The sequence below is a fragment of the Phasianus colchicus genome, chromosome 2 (genome assembly GCF_987193195.1).
Source record: "Phasianus colchicus chromosome 2, bPhaCol1.hap1.1, whole genome shotgun sequence".
Lineage (NCBI taxonomy): Eukaryota > Metazoa > Chordata > Aves > Galliformes > Phasianidae > Phasianus > Phasianus colchicus.
In genome coordinates, this window is record NC_143437.1 from 22040204 (window position 1) to 22051905 (window position 11702).

Consider the following 11702-nt stretch of genomic DNA (forward strand, 5'->3'; position numbering starts at 1 on the left):
AGAAGGAACATTTGAGTACAGACTTGAAACCGAGCAAGTGTTTTATTATTTGCTGGAGAGGAATGTTTTCATTAAGCAGTACCCTTAGGATGATTGCAAATAATGTGCTTATTAATAAACCCTTTTAGCTGAAGAAAAATCTGCACAAAGTGCCCCACTGTCCAACAACCAAGTGAGGCTAGCAGAAGTAGACAAGACCTTTGGATTTAGAAGAAATAATTAACTGCCTGTTACTTGCTTTTGCATTTTTTTTTCTCTTGTTGCTTTTGTTCTGTCTTGTCTGTCTGGATTATTTCCCTTGCATTTTTCAGTCACGTTATTTTTTTACTGGAACAAATAAAGCCCAGGATGGCACACTGACCACAGAATGAGTCTCCAGCATGAAGAAATCAATAGTGTCTTCCAGGTCTTTGGAAACCAAGAATCCTTACTCCTAACTTTCCTTCTGAACTGCATCTGCCCAGAGCATGTGTGCACATGTGTGCACTAATATGATGCCTCTAATCAACACCCAGCAGAAAGATGAACTGGTTTGCAAGACTATGTGCAAACAGATGCCTACATACATTTTATGTGATCATTTGAAATTTCCCAAACTAGGATGTGTTCCAAGTTATCTTATAAATGCAACTATTTCTCTATTTTATTTTAAAAGCAACAGCCCTGAGAATTTTTAAGAACTAACTGACCTTAATGAAATTGTCGGGGAAGAAGATAGCAGCACTGACATTAGCGTACTAAGTGCAGGCCAATATTTACCTTGGGTACCTGAATAATCTCTTGATGTAAAGGAGTATTGTATTCTCCTTGGTGCTTTGCTGCAGGAGCATTCTCTAGCACTAAAACTGCAAAAGCAGGTTTAATTATTAGCTGCTTTGCCATCTTGGTGGCTTCAGCAGGCTGCAAGCAGGCTTCACAGATAAAGGCACTCAGGCACACCCAAAGGCTGTGTGGGAAGAGTTTTGAAAGAAAATGCTGGAGCTGACCGCTCCCTCTGAAGGCTCCATCTATCCTAGACAAACAGCTGTGCAGAGGTGCTCTGAGATCGAGGTGCTGGGCTGAGTGCTGCTGCTCCTGCTAGCGGGAGGGTCATGAAGCATGCTATCCTGGTGGCCCAGAGGGACAGATCCACACAGGCTCCCCTCGCTGGGTGGAACAGATAATACAGAGCATGAAACTGGCCTGCCTCTGTGTTTAGTGTTACACAAGACACCTGTGGTGAGCTTCCAGCTCTGTGACAGGGGCAGGGCATCCTGAAGGATGAAGCACTTGCCTGGAGCTGAGAATAGTACACAGTACCCCATTGCTGTGTGTGGTCCTGCCTTCTGGAATGCCCTGGAAAGGTTTTTCATAAACTGAAAGCTATATGGGACCCACTCTTGCTTTTCTACCTGTGACTGGACCAGATGACATGCAAACTGTTGAGTTCTGACTGCCAGAGAGGGACACATATGGCCCATGGACCTGCATTATCAAACCAGCCAGCACAAACAGGCTGTGACACAGTTACAGCAAGTGAGACAGAGAGGCAAAGAAGGTCAGGAAGATACTGTGGCATGTGGGGCTAGAAAAAATCACCTCAACAAAGAGAAGACTCAGCCAAGCTATACACCCCAGTAGGAATTGCTGGGCCATGTGGCACAGCAGAAGTGACACAGATGCCCCAGTTGCTAGCTCAGGCCAGAGCCAATGCCAGGAAGCCATTAAACATGATGATGGTTAATTGTGGTAACAGAGATCAAGCAGCTCCTCTACTCCCTCCTGTAACACATCCCAGCCAACACACTGTCTGCACGCTGCCCTATTGTGAACATTTCAGGAGAGGCCATGCACATCTATGTTCACCTACACAGAGTAACCTGGAGGGTAATTCACCTCAGTGCTTGCCTCAGGTGGAGAACTATGTCAGCTCAGCCTGTTGAGACTCCTTGGGTAAACATAAGCACAAACAGCATCAGCTGCATTTTTGTGTGCTCATAAGCTGCAGTTAAACCCCCAGCAATACAAAATATCACATGGGAAACATTTTTCCTATTCAGGATTAGACACAAAGTTGTTAGCTCTCATTATTAACAAGAACAGAAGTTCTGAAGACCAGCTAGACAAAGATCTAGGAATTCATTGATTTTTAACAGCCAGCGTTAAGTATGTACAGATTTGATAGTAGTTACAGTGATTTTATCTCACTATAGTGATACAAACTGCAAACACCAGTGCATTAACAACATTAGTATGATGCTGCTAATCAAATAAGTACATATTTTTGCATTTTTTATGTAGTCCTTTTCTTACAAGAATATCTTCCTGCACGGAAATTTCCAGTTAAGAGATAGGCTTTGGTCTATGTAATTATCAAAGACACAAAGTATGTCCACTATAGGCGGCTAATAAAAAAATAAATAAGTATATTCCTAGAACTCCAGTTGGCACTGTACACAATTCTAAGGTTATATACAGTTTATATACAGCAGATTTTTTGCATAAGAGCTTAACATAGAGCAGGAAAAAGACCTTTACCCCACTGTTAACTAACCAGATAGTATGCATCGTTAGTCGATAAGAGAGATGGCCTTCTTGGAAACTTGATGGATGAACCCTTTGTGGGACAGCTACAGTAATTGCTTTGCCATCTTAGCAATGACAGAAATGGATTCTCTCCATTGGCTCTGAGGATACTGAGACACATCATTTAATTCACCCATGCTGATGTGAAATTTGTTCTTCCAAACATTAAGACAGAAACATCTGGGTAAATACAAAACAGCTGACCGCATATAAAGCTTTCAACAAGCCATGTTCACAGTTCCCACATACAAATAGCCATCCATAATGAACTGTACAGAATTAGCTTGTAAGAAATTTATATGATGTTTTTTTGAAAAATGCCCGAAGTTAGACTCTTCCATGCTTAATCACACTCACAAAAGCACCACCACTCCTGTTTGCTTCCAAGGGAACAATTAGCTGCCCAGAACTTATTATATCAAAGCACTTTCCCTGTGCATGTGAATTTTGGCTTGGAGGCAGCTTTGAATGTCACATTTCAAGTGTATTGGTATGAGCACTACTGTTAGCAGGAAGGGTCACTGGCTACTACTCTTCCTTCTGTTTATCCAGTTCATTTCATTAAATGATTCACTTAACTCACACTTTAAAGTATGAATAATAATAATAATAAATCTTGTCATATAACAGGCAGAGCTAACACTTGGGGGCAGGATTCACCTCATTAGATGCTGATTTAATCTCTGAGCTGTTCACACTAGGTTTTCTTTACAGTCACGGACAGAAATGGGCACTGTAAGGGTAGAATTCATCTGAACAAGTACAAACAACTCTTGGAGGAGATAAATCATACTGTAGTCTCCACTGACAAAGTTGATTAGATCTCCACTGACTCTAGAGGGAATCTCGTGATCTGAAGATGTTTACATCAGCTACCAATTCCCAGCCATGAATCCCTCCCTTATTGTCAGTTTGAGACTGTGAATTCACAATCAGCATAAACAACTATGGAATGTAGCCAGTTTATGGTCACACACTTTTTCCTGCCCTAATCACATGTTCCTGTGTGTCAGCTCTAGCTGTCCTGTAGCCCTAAATAAATAGGACTAGCTTGTTGAACTAGTTGAAGAAAAATAATTTGGTTTTGGTTGTACTAGCAGGCAGAACTGATGCCCCTCATGGGACATCTAGCACTGCTAGATCTGAGGACTGGTTGGGGACAGTAATGTGATTTCCAGTTAGGAAACATGCCTGGCCTTTCTGGCACCAGCTTTTATTTATTTCTTTATTAGTTAGATTGGCTTAAGTCGAACATGTAGTGGCCACCATGAAGGGCAGTCATGAAAATAAATAGATTTAATTACAGAACATAAAGGCAACATGTTTATGCTCACTGTCTTGGGATATGATTTGACAAACATCAAATGCAACTGACTGTTGAAAAGAAAAAGTGTGATGAGACATAGCACAGACCTTCAAGTTTCCATCCTTATGTCAAGGCCACATTTGGTGCTTGAAGTGATGAACAGTGTCCTGAACATCTCAGAGTCAGGTTTACAGCATATTCCAAATCACATCACCTCTAGGGAAAGGAAATTTTAAATGATCATAGAATCATGAAATCATAAAATATCCTGAGTTGAAAGAGGTCCACAAGGACCATCAAACCCATGGCCAAACAAAAATTTAGGACCAACCAAAATTCAAACAATATATCTGAGAGTATTGTCCAAATGCTCCTCAAATTCTAGCAGGCTTGGGACCATGACCATTGCCCTTGGAAGCCTATTCCAGTGCCTGACCACCCCCTCAGGAAATAAACATTTCCTAATCTCCAACCTCTATGCCATTCTCTCGGGTCTTGTTGCTGTCACCAAAGAGGAGAGCAAGGCACTTCCCCTCCACTCCCCTTTGTGAGGAAGCTGTAGGCTGCCATAAGGCTTCCCTGCAGTCTCCTTTTGTCTGGGCTGAAAAAACCAAGTGACCTCAGCCACTCCTCATACGTCTTACCCTCCAGAATGTTCCCAAACTTCATAGCTCTTCTAGCTCTCAAATAGTTTGACATCCTTCTTATATTGTGGCACCAAACCTGCACTCAGGGCTGTAGGTGAGGCCCACAGCAAAGAGTGGAGTGGGACAGCCCCTTCCCTGACCCAGCAGCAGTTCTGGGCCTGGGGCACCTCAGGGTGTAGTTGGCCCTTCGGGCTGCCAGGGCACACAGCTTACTCAGATTCAATTTGCCATCAACCAGAATCCCAGAACTCTTTCCAAAGGACTGCTCTCCAGCCTCTCATCTCTGACTCTACATGTATCAGATCTGTCCATCAGAATCTGTCAATTGTTCTTAAACTTGATGCAGTTGGTTATTGTTCAGCCCTCCAGTTTTCAAGATCCCTCTGCAAGGCCTCTCTATCCTTGAGGGATTCAACAGTTCCTTCAAATCTAGTGCTGTTTGCAGACTTACTTAGTAGACCTTCAAGTCTTGTATCCAAGTCACTGATGAAAATACTGAAGAGAACTGACCCTAAAATGAGCCCTGCAGAACCTCGCTAGTTACTAACCACCAGCCTGATGTAACCCCATTTACTGTAACCCTCTGAACCCAAACCATCAGCCAGTTGTTCACCCATTGCATTAAGTTTTTGTCTAGCTCTATGCTGGAGATTTTGTCTGGAAGCATACTGTGAGAAACACTATCCAAAGCTTTGTGGAAGTCCGAAAGAATTACATCAACCGCCTTCCCTTGTTCAATTTGTAGGTAACCTTGTCATACAAGGAGATGTAAATTCATTAAGCAGGACTTTCCCCTCATGAACCCATTTTGGCTGTGACCAATGGCATTTTCTTTCACATGTTTTTCAGTAACTCTCAGAATAATCTTCAAAGTTTTTCCAGATGCTGAAGTGAAACTGATATACCTGTAATTACCAGAGTTTTCTTTTCTGTCCTTCTTGAAAACTGGGACGCAATTTGCCATCTTCCAGCTGACTGAGATCTCTCCTGGTTCCCCAGACCATTGAAAAAATGAGTTAGAGGTCTCACGGTGACATCAACCAATGCTTGAAGTACCTTGTAGTAAATCCTATCAGCATTGTAGACTTACATGCATACAGCTGGAGCAGCAAATCTCATGCAAGTATGAGGTTGACTGAAAGTTTATTGTTACCACAGTCAAGATCCTCCAATTCAGGTCTTCAGGGATCCCAGAGCCCATTGTTAGGGACAAGTGGCAAAATTAATAGTGATTTTCCCATGGATACATCCATCTGTATAATGAAATTTGTCCACATCAAGCCGATACAATTAATACCTAACAAAAAAATGGTAAAATGGGAAACAATCTACTTAAAGGACTTAATGTGAAAAAGACTGTCTCCTGATGGATGGACACCGTTCTGGCCTGACATGGGCTGTGGCATCAAGAAGAGCAGATCTGTGTTAGTAGATAAGCTGACTGGAAACACAAGGTGTACCTGGATTGCCTGCCCAGGATGAGCCTGAGGGTGCCCTCAAGATCAGACCTGCTGTTTCTGGGTCACAGGAAGCCTGTGATCATTTCACAGAAGTCCCCATGCCTAAGCACGTCCTATAACACCTGTGCTATTAGGCTGCTTGGCAGCCCTTTCTTAAAGAGCAGAAATAGGATGTGCCATATCCTGTGCTCATGGCTCTTCCACGAATCACCCTTTAAGATCTCTTTTACACAAAGCCAACATGATGGCTTTCATTCCAGTTTGCCTGGAGATTTTCCTGTTTTGAACCGATACTGTTCTTGTACTAAGTTCTCACATTGGCTAGTTCAGTCCCTGAGATTGAAACAAAATACTGCTGTGGTGTTCCCCTGATGTCACCGGACTCCAGGCAGATGCTGAGGTGTATCAACATGGCTACCTTAGTCAGAGCAAAATGTGCCACCACAGGACATTTCTTCTTTGGTAGTGTAACACAGAAGAGGTATGCAGTCTCAAAGGATTCAAAACTGTTCTTGTTTTGAGCTAACTTTTCAAATGCCAGAACATACACACTTATGATTTCCCTACAGTATTCACTGTTCTTATAGGGACCTCTAGAGGCTTATCTGGAGGGACCTGGCTGTCTTTATTCCTGTGAGCAACCTTTAGAAATCCTACATCAAAGAAATCCAGGATCCTATAGTGATAACCTCTGCTTCCAAATAATCCATTTCAATGTGAGGAAACATAGCATGTCATCAGACTGATTTCACAGGTAGGTTGGACGGGCAGCTGCTGGAAGCATCATCAGTGATTAGCTCACATCCTCAGCCTGTCTTCAGTAGCCCACTGACTCTCAGCCTGAAGGCTTCTAGATCCAGCACAGTGGTAAACATTGGAGTTCAAAGCCACCTGGCTTCACTTGTGTTGCTGACAAAAGAAGTGCCCCAGAAGTAGGCTCTTAAGGAGGGTAGTGTATAAATGCTGGAGTTACTACTTGATGTGTTTAATCAGCCTTCACCTCTCCCTATCACTTAGGCCCCAAAGAACAAATGTATAAAGGGAGAGAAAAACCTGCACCTACAATAACAAACAAACAAAACAAAACAAAACAAAAAACCCACCAACAACTCCAAAGTGATATCCTAGACAGAACAAATAGGGCCATAGAATGAAATTTCCAAAAACTGATTTTTAGGTTAGACACATTCCAGAGTCAGACACCTAGAACTGCGATTTTATTTCCAATACAAATCATGTGTCTGTGCCAGCTGTCCTGGGAGAACATCAGCTGCCCAGCACCTTGTGAACCTAAACTTAAGTGTGACGGGAAGCTCCAAAGCTTAACTACCCAATTCAGGGTGCATTGACTGCAGGTCCAAGAGGGTCTGTTTTGAAACTGATCGTCAGAGCATGTAAAGAGGTGCTCACTTGTCTTACAATTGTTCAGAACAATGAAGAGCCATGCATGTTGGGACTCTACTTATGAGAATAGAACGTGCACAGACGTTTGAAACAAGAATACTAGTATTCTTCTAATCCTTTGCAGTAGTAATCCTTTGATTATATTAACAAAGAATATATAGATTCACATAATGCTTAGATTATAGGCAGAGATCTCATGTTCTTTCTAAAGATAATGAAAGGCAAAGTTTAACAATATGTTTTATTAAAAATACCATGAAGGATAGTTGATTTCGGTAATAATAAGAAATTACTGACCAATCAGCTGTAAAGACATTTTTTTGATTCCATAATATTCCATATCTACAGAATTTTCCTATCCCTGTTGAATCATTATAACACATCTTTCCAGCAGGGAGCTGCCTTGCCTGGAATAGTAAATAACACCACACTTATTCCTGATTCTTTCTTTTTCCTTTAACATTAATATGCTGATGAATTTTCTAGTAGGACCAATTTGAACTCTGGTTGAATAAATTATTAGCGCTAAACACACAAAGTGTGTTAACTTTACAGCTGAGTAGAGCAACAGTTTTGCCTGCCTACCTGTGAATTATAAGAGAATACTGATTGTATCATAAGCAGAACAAGTGGTAACCAAAACTGCCAGGAAATGTTCACCAATTCCACACACACAAAAAAGCATGTTCATTAAAAAGTTAGAGATTAGCTGTGCAGTTAACTGTGGCAGACATTATGAAGCAATTGCAGGCTGCCAAGTGCTACTGGATCAAAGAATGGACTGACAGTAAGAAAGCAAAACAACTAACCTACAAAGGAAAGATCAAAACCAGACATTAGATAGCCATAGTTTAAAATTCATTTCTTTAGTAGGGAGAAAAAAATCAGGAAATTTTTCACTTTTTCATCTGCTTTTTAAGGTTCACAAATATAGATGACGACATCCTGACCTATTTAATTTGTCTGGAGTTCTGCCAGGTTTTACCAATACTGTAAGCAAGTGGAAGAACAAATCTCTTTATAGAGCGAGATTCTCTTTGTCTCCCATTACAGCTACAGTCTTTCTTCACAGGCCACAAGTGAAAGCATTTAAGCACATGTTTAACTTGCTTTTACGCAAAGAAGGCCTTTTAATGAACTGCAAAGACGTGTTTAAGTCCTTTTCTTGATAATGCTGATTTTCTGAATCAGGATACAACCATGAATTTGACACAAGGCTACATGAACAGTAATACTTTTCCTTTGTATTGTTTCTCATTACAGGGAATAGACTTGTTAATATAGGTAAACAGTGAATGGTTTTGTTCTCTTCGGTGCTGCTAACTGAATCTAATTTGAAGAAACCTTGCAAGGACAGCTAACAGAGAGACATTGCCTGCAAGAAACACAGCCTAAAATGAAAACTGACAGCCTTGAAGTGGAACAGACAGATGGAGTCATGTTTGTCAGAGTCCCACAAGCCTTTATTAAACACAGACAAGTCTGATGACTGTGCAGAAAAGGAACAAGTTAGGTGCTAAAAGGAGGCAGCATGCTCTGTGATATGTGACTGCATTAGAAGACTATAGACAAGGCTTCATCTTTTCCAAGTGGAAAGGCATGTAGTGAAGAGCCCTTTGTGGCTGACCTCTCTCCACATGCAAAATTTGCACAGATTCAAAGGAAAAGGTAATGACTTTATTTACTCAGCAAACATGCTGAGTAACATATCTCCCAACCAAAGTCCTATTCTTCCCACAGTGCTCAGCAGACTGTGCATTCAGCAGCACGCAGTACAGAAAATTTTGCCTCAGAACAGGCAACATGAAGCAGCTGTCTTGCTTCTTCCTATCTTGTAACCCAGATCTGAGGTGGTATGAAGCTGCTCACTGGAGATTCAGAGTCACTTCTCCCCTCAAAACACAGAGCATTTTCAGTAAGTAAGCAGACTTGGAAACTGTTCATTCCACATGTGTGGAACGGAAACAGAGCCTAGAGAAGAATTGGGTTAGTCACAATGCCTGGAAGCCTAAAAAAAAATCCACAAAGAAAAACAAAATAAAAAAACTCAGTCCTCCCTACTTTGTAGATACAGTATTCTCCTCAAACACATGAGAAGGAACAAAATGTTCTCCTGTAAGCATACACACCCTTAAGATTTGATTAGGTACCTTTATCAGTCACCTTCCTATTAATCTTAAAATTTATAATGTTGTCACATGGACAGTCCTAAATTTAGGAACAATCCCCATTCCTTGTGGGTACTGATGCACGGTAAAACAATAGAAAAGCCTGGGAAAAGCTGTGTAGGACCCACTGGTTTATGAGAAAGATTCTGGGGCAGAGGTAGTATCTGTGTTCACCATGTTCAGCAGCAGAACCAGGCTATCACTGGGGACTCTTAATCCAAGTCCCTGCATTTCAAGTGAATGAAGATAATGGTGGCTGCTGGATCCCCTAGAGCAAATCTAGATGCCCAGCCCTATTCGATGGGGAGCACTGGAATGGTTACTGGCTAGAGTAACCATTATCCTTTCCTGGCAGATAATTGTATCCTTCCTGTTTCCTGAAATATATAGACCCTATGTTGTGGATTTTTGCCCCAGGAGGTATTCAGTATTCAGCCAGGTATAGTAGGAAGAAAAGCTACCCCTGGGCAAGGGCAGGACCAGAACATGCTGTCCCATAAGGGGAAAACAGCAGGCCAGTTTCATGGGATTTTTGAGCAGATAAGAAGGCCTCATGGTGAAGAAATATTAAAAGGATCCCAAATTCTAGGCATCATTCACATACTAAGAACGCCAACAAAGGTCTTTGATCAGTCAAGTTTTATTGGTAAGGATGGTGCCGATATTGATTTCCTGCTGATTTCACGGAGGAACAAAGACCCAGTACTTCCAGTCACCAAGAAAACTATGATGACAGCTGAGGGGAACCAACTAAGACTTGGTTTCAGTCATTCTTCAAGTCTAGTAAGTAAGGGACATTAAACTCCTTGCTCTTCCTAATTACACAAATTCCACTGGATTAACACCAATCCCTATAAAAATTTAACCCTAGTGGAATAAAGGAGGTTTAAGTCGTGCTAGTTTCTTTGACCCATATATCCTGCATTTGGTAAGTCTTCCTCATTAACTAAATGACCATGGGGTGAGGAGCAGAGGACATGAGCATGTTCCATTGTAATTGTGTAATTGATGGTCAGCTTCCCGATTACCCACACCACCTTATTAAATGATACTATGGCACAAGGGAAACCAAGTAGATGAGGAAAACGTTACAGCAATCTGCTTGCTGACTCCCTTGCAGCACTCTTGAATTACTGGTAGGTAGTCATTAAAACATTACGTGTAGTTTCCTAAGCTAAATTAAAAACAGAGCAGACCTAGATTTTGATAAGAACAATCTCAATAGGATTCAGGGTCACGGGTCAGTACAGGAGTGCCTGTCACGCCCTATGCTCTGTCCATAATGTAAAGAGCATGACACTGTGGTGTAAGTGAAGAAGAGCCAGTGGCATGCCAAGAGCAGAGCAACACGGTAGGCACACATGGACTTGTTGGAACGTTGCTGAGTCTACTCCAGTTGTCAAAGACCATTGTACAGCTCCCAGATCGAGATCCCTTTGGGACTTCCATGTGCAGCAATGGGCTCCTGTATTCCTGCTACATCTTCCTTCCCGAGCACTGGATTTCACACTGCCCGCGTGCACTGCATACACCAAGCCATGCCTGCACATTACAAGCAGCGATGGCAACTTGTCTGCTTGCTCTTCCTTTTCCACCCGTGCAAGGAACGTTCCTAACACTGCTCCTTGCTGCCATATCTGCTGGCCCTCCCGCAGCGGAAAGGAAGGACTCAACTCTGCCATTCCATAATTTCTGTGATTATATTTTTGACATTTTTGCAGAAGTCTCCAAAGAGGTTCTCCTTTTTCTTTCCTTGACCACAAATGCAACAGAATGATTAAAATCTACAGACTGATTTATAAGCGTTTGAATATTTTTTTAGACTACAGTTTTCCAAAACCTCCTCAGGCACAATTACTTCCTTCTTCTGACCGAACATTTAAACTGTCAATGATCAGAAGTTACATAACTATAAACGACGATACACGTGACTACGTACGCTGTAACTACAAACCACGTAACTCTGATAGCTGCAGCCACAGCTCATCGCTGACATGATTTCCTCACCGCCCGTCCTAACGTTTTCAGAAACGGGAGGAAAATTACGGACGGAGCTCCCTGTGCCCAAGCAGCGCCTGCAGGGCGGCGCCCATCGCCACACCCGTTACCCGCAGCGCAGCGCAGCCCTCCCCTCTCACACAGCCGCTCCCGG